Here is a 14,558-nt window from a genome sequence, read left to right as displayed (position 1 = left end):
GGAGAGGCAGAGGGAGAGAAGAGAGGATCCCGGGCAGGCTCCACACCGTCAGCACGGAGCACAACGCAGGGCTCGATCCCACGAACCGTGAGGTCATGACCTGGGCCGAAACCAAGAGCCGGACGCTCAACTGACTGGGCCCCCAGGTGCCCCAATGGTAGCTGTACTTCATGTGTCTGCAGGGCGTGTGGCCCAGGGGGCAGAAGTGCGTAATGTGTGACAGGCCATATTGCCACTTGAGCCACCATACATCCAGGAAAACCGTCAAGAGTGTTCTCATTTCAAGGGCCGACTCGAGTGCTTGCTGGGAGCCCCTGCAGGTCTGTGTCAACCAGGATTGGAATCCTGGAAACTAATGCCGGGACCGATTAGTGCCGTCTGCTGTGGGCACCAAAGGGGGAAGCAAGGGCACAGGTGCTGACGCCACTGCAGGAAGTGATGTCCTTCTTCCCCGTTTGTCTGAGAAGTGGGAAGAAGGGAAAGTAACTCAAACAAAAAAGAAACTTGTAAAACGTCAAGAGACCCCGGTGCCTAGGGTTGCGTAGGGCTGGCCACGGTTTTACGGACCCACCCTGTACACTGCAATTTCTGATCCTGGAGTCGACCTGGCATCCTGGGCATCAGCGGGCCACACCCCTCAGGTTTGGGGGCTCTTCAGATGCTCTCAGGCTGGTCTTCTCTGCGGGCTGCCTTCTGGGAAGGCTGGTTTTGGGCTGGGCACGGAGCGGTGGGGTGAGAAGCCTGCACCCGGCTTGCCTTGGCGGAGCCCCGCTGTCTCTGGGGACAAGGTTGAGGCCCACCCGGTCAGCTGCCCTCTGCACCTCCTGTTTCGCCACCCCGTCACCCCCTCCATCCGAGGTCTGAGCGCCATCTGGTGGCGGGATTGGATTCCCTCTCATGCACGCTGGAACCCATGACCCCCAGGGGATAGCTCATTGCTTTTCCCAGGCTGGCCAGAGGCCTGCTTCCTCCTGGGATCCAAGGCCTGGGCTGCAGGCTCGTCCGCCCAGCGTGAGCCTCGTAGTGGACACTTGCCAGGTGGGATGTCCTTCCTTCTGCCCCGCCCGTGTGCAGGTTCCAGCTCCCACTCGGAAGGTCCCCTGCCTTGTGTTTCACGGCCCGTGTGCAGAGAAGCCCTGTCTGGTCATTACTGTCATGTGGCACGGAATTCGGGTGACCCACGCCAGAGTCTGGGACACGGTGCTGCTCGGAGAGGCTGGCCCCGCCTTCAGGATGGGCCAGCCGAAGGTGGTGCCCTCAAGCTGGTGACTTCTGTCCACAAGCTAGTGTCTCTTGGGTGCTCTGGGGGCACTGACTGTTCCTTCCTCAGTTTCAAATGGTATCGGCCTCCCAACATTTGTCCCCACGAGAACGAGGGCTGCGTTCACGGGGGAGCTGGGGCTCCGCTTTTGGTTAAGGGGAGCTGGTGGGGGTTGCCCGGTGCCGTCTGGGGGCTGCACTGGGGAGGACCCGTTTGAGGAGGACACGTGCTCACATCTCTCAGCCCCTTGCGGCTCTGGCGGGCACCGCTGTTGTTGTCTGTGGCTACCGTGGTCCTGGTCACCCCTCTGCACTCTGGATGGGCGCAAGGTACAGGGGGCTCAGCCCTGCTGGACTCCGGAGTCCCCCAGTCGCATGCAGGAGTCTGGGACACCTGGAGTGGTGTCGCTGCCCCGGTGGAGGTGGGTGGAGGCGGGGGCAGGACGTCACTGGGCCCCGGGGAGCCCCGTGGCACGGGTCAGGCTCCGAGGAGGGGCCCGTGTGTCCGCGGCCTGGGGAGCGCTGGCCTGGGTGTCGGCAAGAAGCTGAATGGAGGCGGCTGGCCCAGTGGAGGGGTCTCCTGGGGGGAGAGGGGAAGGGGGTGGGTCCGCAGAGTGGTGGGTCCGCAGCCACACGCACCAAGTAGTGGGGCCTTTGGTCCCAGACGCCGATGGGCCTGGAGTTGGGTGCGGGCAAGGCAGGGACCCGGGTGGGCACCAAAGCCCCCACCTGCCTGGGAGGCCTGAGTCCTTCACGCTGTGGGGGACTTGCTTCGTACCTGCCCAGATCGGGGCAACCAGCTAGCCCGGGCCTCTGAAGGTGACTTCCTCCAGGACCTGGGGTCGCCTGCCTGCCTTCACTGGGACCAGGAAGGGCTGCGAGTGGGCGGGGACTGTCTCCTCTCCCATGGGGGTTCCCCACGGGGGCCCCAGGCCCCTGTCCCCACTGGGGGGCACCAGGAAGGACACAGCTGCTGTTTCTGAGGCCGGGGGAGGGCAGGGAGGGGCAGGAGCAAGGTGAGGCCGTGAGTTTGCTCGTGTTTAATAATAACGAACTATAGAAATGATTCCCGAAAGTATAGTCTTGCTCATGTTTGATAATAACGTGGAAGTGAACGCAGACTTAGAGAAACGTCACAATTACAGCTTTCCCGGGATCACTGGGGAGTTCAGTTGTAGTTCCGATCTCTTTGCCTTCCGCACTTGAGGGAGGGTCTCCAACACACGGGGACACTGGGATGGGGTCTCCACGGCTTCCTGCTGGCTGGTGCTCACCCCGTGCGTGGCCATTCGGAGCCTCCATCCCGGACCCTCGGGCTCCGTGGTCATCTGTGATCTCCCCGGACAGGTGACCTCGGCGCTCTGGAAGGTCAGCCGGTGATGGTGATGGGAGGTTCCCAGGCTGGGTTTACGCAGGGTTTCCTCATCAGCGTGTTTCTGCCGTGTCTGTAGGAAGACCGGAGCTGCGTACCCTGGCAGCTGGTGGGCGGTTTCCGTTTGCCCCGCGGCCGCTGCCCACCCCGTCATCTGCCGTTGGTGGTGCCGGGTCACCCAGCGTAAGGTGGCTCTTCCTCCCTTTGTAACTCAGGGGTGGGAGGTGCTTTGCAGCTCGGCGAGGCTCCAGTTCTGCAGGCTTCAGTCACTTCTTCCCTGCCTTCCTCCGCGCGCATTATCATTTCCTCCGTTCCGTGTGTTCTGTTTAGTCCGTTCCGTTTCACGCACAGATTCTCATTTGGCCGGTGGGAGCCGCTTCATCTCGATTTCTGTGTCCATTTGCTAGGCACCTGCTGTCCTCTGAGTGCTTCTTTGCTTTCTGGTGTGAAGAGACGTTCAAGGCCTCATGTCACGCCTCCTGTGCCCCAGCCCTGGAAACAGCCGTCTCTCCAAGGACTTGTGCTCCTTTGAGCAAGAACAGCATCTGGGAACCAAGATGTGGGCGTGAGGTGCGTTTCCTGCTGTTGGGGTGCTGCTTACCCAGGTTCTGTCTGTAGACAGAGCTGGGGAGTACATGCATGCATCTGTCTGTCCGTCCGTCCATCCATCCATCCATCCATCCAGTGGACAACTGTGAGATCACCCTGATACCAACACCACAGGGCACAGCTGGTTTTCTCTCTGCGTGGCTCTCAGCCCTTTTCTGAGTGGTTTGCGTTCTCCGTAGCCTGGGCACTGACTCGATCCGTTCTCTTGTAAATAACTTGCCTCATCCTCCCCACAGAGATGCCCTCCTCACCCCGCAGGGGCGCCCCTGCGGATGCCCTCCAGCCAGAGACCTCCGGGAAAGAGCTTTCCAGATGGAGAGAGAGAGTACCGCCCGGCCCTTTACCGTTAGGAATAGCGGAATTAGAATCTGACCAGCTTATTAAAAGCAAATTAAGTAAAACAAAACAAAACAAAAAAACAAAAAAAACAACAAAACAAAAAAACAAAAAAAAACATTAGAAGAAACGTATCTTTTTATTCACAAATAACATGGTGGTCCCTACCGAGGGGCTGAGGGCATTCATAATTCAGCAACATGGCTTGCTATCAGATTAATACTCTGAAATCAATTGCCTTTCTAAACACTAGCGACAAGCTGCCCCAAGTTTATTTTAAAGGATATCGGAAGAAATAACTATTCACATTAGAGGAAAATCCTCAAGGTTCTTAAAAATACATTCCCCATACGCAGGAAACCATAAAACCGCACTAAACCCCATGAATGGCCTTGAGCGAGAATGCAGTCGCGTTCTCTTGCCGGGCACCTGTTACCACACAGCGGCCTCAGACGCTCCACGCTTGACCCGCTCGCAGCTCGGCAGGCCAGACAGGCAGGCGCTGCTTTGCGGGGCCCTCTGCACGGCGGGGCTCAGCCCGTGCTCCACCTCGTTCTCCGGGAAGAGCCTGATAGGTCTGCAGTCGTTCAGGTTGTCGGTCGAGTTCTGTTCCGAGGCCATAGGTGATGGTCCTTCCCGTTCCCCGGTTTCCTTATTGGCGTCAGCAGAGGGCTGCTCTTAAGCTGCCTTCGCTCTCTGCTCCACAACCCCCCAGTCCTCAGAGTCGGCCGCGGAGAACCTGCTGTGAGTCGAATCCCCTTACCCTTTGTGCCCGGCCCTCACTACGTACAGGCTCGCCTGATTAGGTCAGGCCCACCAGGATACTCCCCCTTTCTTGAAGTCCACAAGGGTGTCCGAGGCTGAGGCTCACTGGGGGTCTTAGAATTCCGCCTACCACAGTCTTCCTGTTTGGAGCCAGAAAGAGTCGATATCGTCAACGTGTCTGCCTTCCCCAGTTAATCCGTAGATTTGTCAAGATTCTAAACAGAATGCTCATTTGTCCCACAAAATGTGATGAGCTGAAAAATTTACCTGAAACTTACATGCAAAAATAGCTAGGTCAGTTCTGTAGAAAAAGATGGTTGGAGACCTTGCCCGCCAGTGTCCCTGACTTACCGTGGAGATGCGGTAACTAAGACCGACCAGCATGATCCCAGCGCAGGGGCAGATGGAGGAATGACGTAGAAGGGAGAGCCCAGGATGGCGACGGTGAGGGGCTGGGGCCGCTGGGAGGCTCTGTGCACCCCCAGGGGCCAGAGTGGCCTCAGCATCTGTGGGTTTTTGTCCGGCTGGCAGGTGCGGAGCCAGCGGCTGGATGGGGTCCAGGACCTGCGAGCAGTCTGCCGCTGGGACCTGGGAGTGGGGGTTCAGGTGGTTCGGGGCCTTTCATGTGGTTACGTCCTCAGCACAGCAGGGAGGAATCTTGTCTTTCACCCAAACAGCCAGGATTTGGTTTTCTGCCTCAGAGATAATTGGCGGTGCTTGTGAAAAGGTTCGAACGATTGGTTGTCTTAAAAAAAGCGAAAGGCAGGTACACCTCGCGGCTCTTACCGTGTCAGAGGGGGCCGTGGGGCTCCACAATGCTCCTCACGTCAAAGTGGCCAACAGGCGCTGTGGGCAGGGAGCGGGCGGCCCACCCCGGCCCACCGATCGCGCCCGGGGCCCCCGCCGTTCTAGTGACGGCAGGCCCACACCTGCAGGGACCCCGGCGGCCCGGCTGCGGCCCTGGGTTTGATACAGCAGTTGGCTAATCCGCGTGGGGGGCCTCGGCAACACCTGTCGCCAGGTGAGCCGGACCCGCCTTACCCGCCTCCCTGGCTTTCACTTTCTCCTCTCAGCTAACGGGCAGGTGGATGGGGGCCCGCTGACGCCAGACTCGGGCGGAGGAGGCCATCCTTGGCCGTAGGCGCTGGGCCGGCAGCTCCCGGAATCCCCTGCGGAGGCTCGCTCAGACAGAGCTCTGGGTTCCACCCTGGCCGGTCTGCTTTACGCTGGCTGGGGCGGGGCCCGGGAACCTGCATTTCGACTTCGTTCCCAGGGGGTGCTGCTGCGCGTCCGGAGACCAGAGCCGGAGAACAGCAGGCTCGGGAAAGAGTTAGCTTCTCTCCCTCCCTTTCCCGGCGGCTTTCTTTCCGGAAGTCCTTACTGAGCACCCATTGTTGCCGTCGGGGAGCTGGAAATAATACTTTGGTGGGGGGCTGTTACGGAGAGGACCTCTTTCTGACTGGTCCCCTCTGGAAAAGGTGCTGGCTTCTCGCGCTGCAGCCACCGCCCTGGTCTCTCCGGGCTGGCGGAGTCCAGGCAGGACGTGGTCCTCCCGGCCGCCACGACCCCTTTCCTGTCGCCTGGGCCCCAGGTCTGTGCGCAGACTGCCTAACTGCATATAGGGAATCTGGCTGGGCCCCGATGGGCGCGTTGGGCAAGGACAGCTACCGGGGCCCCTGGACACAAAGGGGGCAGAGATGGGGTGCTGCCCCCACGGGGGTCCTGCCACCCTGCCCCAGCAACGTGATCCTACTCTCCCCTCGCTGTTCCCTGGCCCTGTGGGGCACTGGGTATTCCCATTCCTTCCTCCGTCCCCAGGCCCTGGTGGTGCTTGTGTGTGGCTAGTGCTCCATACCTAGTCCTGCCATTGAATGCCGAGGAGCAGGTGGCTCACGTCAGATGCTAACATCCACTCTGTCAATGTGCTCTGCAGGCTGCCAGGCACCGATGTATAGTGGGGTAAAAACAGAAACGGCTGGGGCCGGGAGCAGGAGGAAGAGGTTGCCCATACACCCGGGGACCCACTATGGTTGCAGGCCAGCTGGGAGCTCCCTGGCAGCCCTAGGGAAAAAGGGACCAGGTTTCTGCCAGGGGAGGCAGCGGGCTGCTTGTTGGTGGGAGATCTGGTGGGGGTGGAGGTGTGCTGGGCGGGGCCGGGACACGCCCCCTGGGTGTGAGCTGTGTGTGACCCACAGCCCTGGCTTTGTCATCTCGTTTCCGGGTCTCGTGAGGGCCCACGAGGTGAAGGATGCGAAAGCGCCGTCTCGTCCTTGAAGCTGCAGGCACGTAAATGGTCTCTCAAGAGTCCAAAGGGGCAGCAATAATTAGGAGTCACCATTTGAGTGGTGCTTTTCTGAGCACTGTCCGAAGCAGGGTGTTGGCTTGTTGAATCCCGTGGAGTCACGGGCTGGGGTGCCGCTGACAGGTGGGGAAACTGAGGTGCAGAGGGGGCAGGAAGCCTGTTCAAGGCCACCTGACTGCTAACGGTGCAGCCTCTTCCCTGCGTCTCCCCGCAGCACATCAGCACGAGGACGTGAGTGCCGCGGGCCTGGGGTAGGTGTCTGTAGAGACAGTGCTGTGACATCACGTGTGACCGCACACAGGAGGGTCCCGACAGCCCCCAAGGGAAGTGGGAGGTGACCGGCTTAAAGAGGCATGCTTCGGGGGTGGGGGGGGGGCAGGCTGGGCTCCTTGCGACTTTCTCCCCTCTTAGCCACTATCCAAAGAGGCTCGGGGCACACGGAGTCCACAGCCTGCGTCTGGGCCCCACCTGCCGCACCCCGTGACCTTGACGTGCAGTTAGACCTCCTAAGCCCCGTCTCCCTCGGTTGGGAAGGGAGGTGGGTGGGTGGGTGAAGTAATGACACCCGAGGAAGCTGATGTGCTGACCCCTGGCCCTTTGTCGAACTGCAGACCTGTGGTTCAATCTCGGAGCTCCTTGTAGGTGGGGAAACTGAGGCACAAGAAGATTTTTTTGTTTGTTTGTTTGTTTTTCTTTTTCTCTTTTAGGAGCCCGTGCTGACGGGTGGCATGGCAGAGGGTGAGCCCAGCTCTGCCACGAAGGCCGGTGCCCTCGGCCTGCCCTGTGGGTCTTAGTGCCAGGCCTGGAGGCACCCTTGGTTTCTATATGACAAGCGTTCACGTGCAGCTTGCTCAGCGCACAGGCGCGTGGGCTCTGGGCCCCCCCCGCTCTCACGGGTGCCCCGTTTCAAACCATGAAGGTAAGATCTGCTCTGTCAGCCTGGAAGTCCTCGCCAGCCACGTGCAGGAAAGGACAGAGGGTATGCGAGGGGCAACCCCGGGGGCCTTCTGGTGGAGGTGGTGGATGGCCCAGGGCTCACTCGTGCGCAGAGCGGAGTGGGGTGCGGGGGGGGGGGGGTGGTCACCGCAAAGGAGCCGCGGCTGGGGCTGTCCGTACGATGCCCTGTGGGGCCCTGGCCACAACTCGGGGTTGGATCTTGCCCCCCGTCTTACCCCCTGAGGCCGGCCCCACAGCAGGGCCCCGGGGAGAGGAGATTCGGGGCCCAGGCACGGTTTCCCCGGAGGATGAAGGTACGTGTGGTTGGAGCCGACGCTGGGGTTCTCGGCCTTTCCTCCGCTGGCTCCCTCCCCCGGGCCCGGCACCTCCAGTGACAGGTGCCAGGCCTGTCCTCAGGTGTGACACGCGCTGGACAGCTTGTCCTCCCAGGGGCCCCTCCGGATAGGTCTCCTTTGCGGCGTCCTCTTGCCCCTCACGTGACCCGCATCCGGCCCCACTGACCGGGGAGGCTGGGGTTGCTGCCCGGCTGTCCTGGCATCCTCGGGCCACCGTCTTCGGTCATGGGGGCACACCCGTCAGCCCCCCAGGTGACCCTGAGCCCCGCACGGCGCGTAGTGTTGGCAGCTGGGGGGGCACAGCAGAGCGGTGAGTGTCCCGCCTCCTCCCCCTCTCGGTGCTGCTTTCCCCTGTGAGCGAGGGGGCTCCAGGGCGGGGGGGGGGGGGCTGGTTTTCACCCATTTCCTTCGTCACTTCCGTTCGTGTCGAAAGGGTTCCCCCTTGGGTTGTCACACCCCTTGTGTTCGGGCGGAAGCTCATTTACAGCTTCCCGCCGCGGACCGTTTGCGCCGAAACAAACCCGGAAACCTCGAACCTGTGGGTCCTTCCGCTCGATGGCGTGGATGTGGGTGGCTCGTCCCTCTGATGGTGTTGGATGTTTCAGACTATCCTGCCCGGAGCTTTTACGCTGAGAAAGAGGAGAGGGCTCGGGGAAGGACGGGACCCCCTGGCGGAAGGTGGATCGTGGAAAAAGTAGGCGTGACCAGCTTTCAAATACACTGGAAGGTTCTTGATTGGGCAGAGGGTTGGCAACTGTGGCCCTTGTGGTGCCAGTGGCCATTGGCTGTCTGCTGAATCCGTGGACCCTTCTTAGAAGAATGTCTTTAAGGGGCGCCCGGGTGGTTCAGTCGGTTGAGCGTCCGACTTCGGCTCAGGTCATGATCTCACGGTCCACGAGTTCAAGCCCTGCGTCCGGCTCTGTGCTGACGGCTCAGAGCCTGGATCCTGCTTTGGATTCTGTGTCTCCCTCTCTCTCTGCCCCTCCCCCACTCATGCTCTGTCTCTCACTGTCTCAAAGATAAATATGAACATAAAAAAAAGTATTTTAAAAGAAAACTGTCCTTAAGCCATAACCTGAAATGTAGAATAATTATATTGAAAAACTGCCAACAAAATACTAACAAATAAATGTGGGACAGGAGATTCACCACCTGCCCCACGTTCAAAGCACCATTGGAGATGAAGCATCCTGACAGGAAGTTACGTGCCCGGGAAGGGGCAGAGGCCTCACCGATGCCCTGGTCTGTGGCCTGGCTCGTGCGAGCTTTGGTTTTCTCACCCGAGTCCCCAGCACCGCAGCACCCCCCGCCCCCCACGCGTGGAGGGCCCCTGTCGATTTCCTGGCGGGCTCTCCCCTCCCTTCACCGAGTTAGGGTAAAGTGGCTCACTTCCGGTTTCTGCCAAGGCTGGGGGCGCCGGCTCACCCCCAGGAGGCTTCCCTGGTGCCCCTGCTGGCCCCCACCCCCCCCTTCTCTATTTGCTTTAGCGCCGAGTCACAGGCGGGTGGGCCTATGAGCACCCAACATCCCGGAGGGTCTCAGGCCTCAACCCCAATAAATGAAATCAATCCCCATGGATGTGATGCCCCATCCAGTGCAAACTGAGCCCATAGTACATATGGATGTGGGAGTCAAGAAGGGACATTTTCTGGTATCGTTTCGGTGGCTCTCAGACGTAAGCCTGCATCAGAGCCCCTGGAGGGCTTGGGGAACCCAGGTGGCTGGGCCCCGCTAGAGGTTCAGAAACAGCAGGCCCGGGGGGCCAGCCTGGGAATGTGCATTTGTAGCCCGTCCTCAGGTGAGGCTCACACGGCTGGCTAGGTGACAGTCACCGAGGGTGCCCCTCCCCTCGTGCCGCTGTGGGGGATCGATGGGAGCCCCCAAAGTCCAGGCCCTAACCCCCGTACCTTGAACGTGAGCGTACGTGGAAATAGGTTCGGCAGCTGCAATTACGTCAAGGATCTTGAGACGAGATCGTTCTGTCCTTAGAGTGGGCTCTAAATAGAATGACAGGTGTCCCTGTAAGAAGAGGAGCGGACACAGATGCGGGAGGGGCCACGTGACCACGGAGGCAGCGGTTGGAGGGGAGTGGCCACGAGTCCAGGGACCCTGGAGGCTCCAGATGCTGGGGCAGGAAGGGCCCTGCCCACACCTTGACTTCGGGCCGGAAGTGGGAGGGAATCCATTTGCTGTTCAGAGCTGCCTGTTTGTGGTCATTGGTCACAGCGGCCCCAGGGCACTCACACAGCCCCTGACAAGTGGTGATTAGTGGTGGTTCTTGATTTTGCGGAGCTCAACTGGGCCTCAGATGCCAAGCTCCAGGCCCGTCCAGTGGGACCAGTGCTCCAGGGAGAAAGCAGTGTGGACGGGGCCGTGCTCCTGTTTCCTGCTCTTCTCCATCAGGTGACCCCGAGCAGCTTCGGGAACACACCCAGGCACCTGCTGCCTGGGTCCGGGGCTGTTGGAGAGGGCATCCGTCTTGGGCTTGTTGCTGGGGATGCCAACCGGGGGGGGGGGTGGTTTGTGCTGTGGATGCCATCCGGGCGGTGACTTTCCTTGGGGCCGTGGCACGATCCTAACAGCCTGCTCTGGGCCCAGAGGGCGGGGGTCCATGGGGAGGCAGGTGGCTGCAAGGTGGGGAGTGGTCCAGCCCCCTTGGGGCCACCGGCCACCCTGGTGTGACCCCGGGAGCTGAGGTGGCCTGGCGGGCTCCCAGGAGGCCACTGACTGACTGACTGACTGACTAACAGGTTTGCTAATTGATCGGAGCGATGGCAAGTGGGCTTGGAGGTCACATGGGCTTGGCCCCAGCTCTCCAGAACCCCGCTCGGGGGGCGGCCCCTTCTCTCCTCTGGCCTCAGCGTCCCAGTGTGTGACACAGGACGGAAGCAGCCTTGAGTGGTTGCAGGACTTAGAGGGGTTGGGGACAAGTGGAGGTGGCTCGTGCCGTGCCTGGCATTTCCCCACGACGTGCTGGTGCAGACGGAGTAGCCGGCCCTGCCGACAGGCTCCTGGGTGCCCCTGCGCGGCTCCCTGCACTTCCCAACGGGCTGGTCTCCCTCCCCACTGGGTGCCAGGCCCCGGTGCTCTCCTTGTTTCGAGGCTGAGGTGGCGCCTTCTGAGGACGCCCCAAGCTGGCTCCGAGCAGCATTCACGCACACGCCCCTAGGGGAGGGGTGCACGGGGGCGGGGGATGGCACCTGACGGTGGGCTTCCTGGGGTCCCGGAGGGGCCACCTTGTCGGTCCACCGGACAACTGCCGGCCGGCCTCGGGGACAGGGGACGCGGGTTCTTCACGCTGCCCCTGCTGGCAGTGGGCTGGGGGCCCCAGAGCTGATTTGCATACAGGTGAGGACCCAAGACCGAAGGCCTGGGTGCCGGGAGGCAGGGCCGGGTGGGATGCACACACCTGGAGGGAGGCTGCCCTGCACGCACATGCAGTACCGGGGATAGCCAGTGGGGGGCAGCAGAGCTCCAGCAGCAGGTGTCCCCTTAGGCCCAGCCTGGACCTACCCTCCCTCCCAGCTCCTACACCAGGCCAGGCGGAGGGCGGGGTGGGGGTGGGCAGTCACCCCCGTGGAACTTCCGTCCCTCCCTTCTCTGCAAAGGTGTCTCCTCCTCCCACAGACCCCAAGGCCTGTGCAGGGAACTTCCTCGGGCCGCCTCCGTCAGGGCTCCGTCATCGCCGTGGTAACCGGCCGAAAGGGTACGTGAGACCTGTGTGCCTGCAGTGCCCTGGGGCTGCTGAGTTCGCACGGGCTTTTGCTGACCTGTAGGTTCTGGGACGGAGGACAGCCTGGCCTGGTGGGCAGGCGGTGTGGCAGCGCTAACGCGGGGGGCCAAGTCCCCATGGAGCCAGCCAGCAGAGCGTCTCGGGGCAGAGCCGTGGCTTGGCCCTGTCTGGCTGGGGGGACCCTTCTGGGTGGATCTGGAGTGGTCTCCGTCCCGGCCCCGCCTGCTGGCCGCCACGAAGGCAGCTTGGGGTCCCTTCTTCCCAGGACGGGGGGACATTTCCGTCTCCTTGGGCACAAGATGTGTCCACATCTGACGCCTACAGCGAGGACCTGGGTACTGGGGTGGCTGGCGTGGCCCAGGAGACCTTGCACTTCTATGGATGCTGTGTTCACATGGCCCTATTTCCCCGGAAGTCTGACTCTTAGTGGGCTACCCCCGCCAGCCCACATCTCCTCAGCGTGACCCCTCCCCACAGCTCCTCGAACGTGTGCCCCGGGGCCTTTACATGTGCCATGCCCCCCACACTAGGTAGGTCAGACCCCGCCCTGCCCTCACCCACTGCCTTGACTTTCTCCTTGTCTGTTCCCTGTCTGATCGTCTGGTGCAGCATACGCTCTGTTTCCCTCACTGGAATATAAACTTCGGGAGGGCAAGGACTTTATTGGATTCACTGCTGAGTTCCAGGGGTTCAGAGTACTGCCTGGCACATAGTTGGTGCTCCATAAATCCCTGTTGGTTAAGTAAACAGGCGAATAGTGGATGCCCGACCCTGTGCCCAGCCCCCGAGGCCTCGTTCTACCTCTGGGCAGCCAGTGGGTGGGGGTGAGAGGGCAGAGTCCCCCCACCCCCGTACCTCCCTTTCCCGGGTCCCCTACTGTGGGGTGTGTGGCCACCTGACCCAGGGAGGGCCGCTAGTCATCCGCCAGGGCTGTGCATCCTGCACTCAGATGTGGGGTCCGCGAAGTCTCTTGCAGAAGGGGCTTGTTGTCCGGGGACCTGGGGCTCAAACGCCATCATGCCTGGTTAGCAGAGGGACGGGGCCTGAGATGTGAGTCCGGCTGCTCTGGTCCCGAGGTGTCGGACCACAGGTGGTCCAGGAGACCCTGGGTGGGGGGGGTCTGACCGTAGTCTGGCTGGCTCGGCTGCTGTCCTTGTCCTCTGCAGGCCATCCAGATCCCACCTTTTCTCTCTCTGAGGCCAGGTTCTGCAGGGGCACCCACGAGGAGGGGGGTAGGAGGGCCTAAAACCACGTCCTTGGAAACAATGACCAAATAAACCTCCGGGCGCGGGGCCACCATCAGAGCAGAACTTGAGGGACCCCTGCTCCTGTCCTCTCTGTGTGGCAGTGAGCCATGCACATTCATCATTCTCTTTTCTGTCTCACGGGGGGCAACTGAGGTTCAGAACATTCTGGAATACACCCCCACCCCCCAGCATTCACCCCTGCCCCACCCTCTAGGCCTCGTGCACGTCTGTGCTCGCTGCTTCCAGAAACCAAAGCGCTGGCCCCTCCGATGGACAAAAGGGATTGTATTTCTTTCAGGGACAGTCCGGGGTTAAGAGTCACCTGATGGAGGACGGGGAGACTGCTTTTAGCTCAGAGCCGGGGACATCTGATCACCAGCGGAGGTGTCTGAAGGTGGCACATGGTGACGGGCCCCACGCGGGCTGGCCACAGGCAGGAGACAGGCCCGACACAGGGAAGAATCATCCGCTCTCGGGCTTGAGGAAGGCCTCGCACGCCCCGGCCAACGGCCTGGCAAACAGTCTCGTTCTGATCTGATGCCGTTGGCATTTTTTTAGAGATGCAAAGAATGTGTTTGGGGGCACTCGGGACCCAAAGGTCTTGCTTTCCACCGGCCACATAGTTTGGCCACATTTCTGAAGGGCAGTGACTCTGACCACGCGGCGGTGAAGGTACAGGGGACAGGATCTCTGCTCCGGCCCCGCGGTGGTGGACAGCGGCCAGGGGACGGGGACTCCAGGCCGGACACTGGCAGGGAAACGGGGCTGGGGGGTGGGGAGGAGAGAGGGGCCCCTCCTGGCGGGAGCGCCACGCTCGGCCGGCTGCGAGCAGGGAGCCCGCCCCAGAGCGGCCGTTCTCCAAGGCCCTGGGGTCTGTGCCCTTGCCGGAGAGTTCTGGCACCCGTCTCTTTTTGCTCCCAGAACAAAATTCAACCCCATCCCCGGGGGGGCTGAAACAATTTCCTGGGGGGGCTGAAACAAGGGGCCGCAAGCGAGGTGAGTTTAAACGGCAGAAATTAGTTCTCTCCCAGTTTGAGGGACGGAGAGAAGTCCAACCAAGATCAAGGGGTCAGCAGGGCCTCCGGAGGCTCCAGAGGAGGGTCCTTCCTGCTTTTCTGGCTTTCGGGGCCGCCCCCCCAGTCGTCCCTGGTCTTGGGGCCCCATGGGCCCCATCTCCGTGGTCACGTGGGCTCCTCCCCAGTCATTCGATTTAGGGCCCACCCTACTCCAGTGCAAAGACCCTGTTTCCACACGAGCTCACACCCTGAGGTTCCAGGGGGACATGAACTTTGGGGGACACAGTCCAGCCCAGCAGAGGGGTTTTCTCTCCTACAAGCACTGGCCAACGGAAGCTCTTCTCTCGGCTTCTCCGGTGGGCGCCTGGACACAGCCGTGTCTCCGGGGGCCCCGTCGCTAGACATTAGGGGGACGTGACCGCGGCAGGGGTGGACTCAGGTGTCCCATTCGGGTTCCAGTCCTGGTCTTGCCGGTTGGTGGTCGTTTGGCCTCAGGCGAGTTAGCGAAGTCACGTGGGCCTTGGCATGTGCGTCTGTAAAATGGGTCTGTTGTTCTCCGGCACCCCACCGGTGTCAGTGGCCGAGTCTCCGACGCGGATGGAGGGGCCAGCAAGAGACCATCCTAG

The 14,558-nt window shown here is 61.4% G+C and overlaps 2 protein-coding genes across 4 annotated transcripts in view; both read left to right on the top strand.

Annotated features, from left to right (window-relative positions):
• The window catches only part of TPCN2 (two pore segment channel 2), a 47,601-nt gene that overhangs the window by 27,173 nt on the left and 5,870 nt on the right, over positions 1–14,558 (top strand). Inside the window, exon 26 of one of the 3 annotated variants that reach the window (XR_015240673.1) lies at positions 3,040–7,563. The gene's annotated coding sequence lies outside the window, so the exon portion shown is untranslated. Of the gene's footprint in view, positions 1–3,039; positions 9,107–14,558 lie in introns of those variants that run through there. The other 2 variants (XR_015240672.1, XR_015240671.1) reach the window with 2 other exon arrangements.
• Positions 7,440–14,558, top strand: part of SMIM38 (small integral membrane protein 38) — a 44,866-nt gene continuing 37,747 nt past the window's right edge. Inside the window, exon 1 of the mRNA XM_086676661.1 lies at positions 7,440–7,563. The gene's annotated coding sequence lies outside the window, so the exon portion shown is untranslated. The remainder of the gene's footprint in view (positions 7,564–14,558) is intronic.

Source organism: Puma concolor, chromosome D1 (genome assembly GCF_028749965.1).
Source record: "Puma concolor isolate L17-30 chromosome D1, mPumCon1.1.hap2, whole genome shotgun sequence".
NCBI lineage: Eukaryota > Metazoa > Chordata > Mammalia > Carnivora > Felidae > Puma > Puma concolor.
The sequence above is the reverse complement of the archived record's forward strand: the minus strand, read 5'-3'. Positions and strand labels throughout refer to the sequence as shown.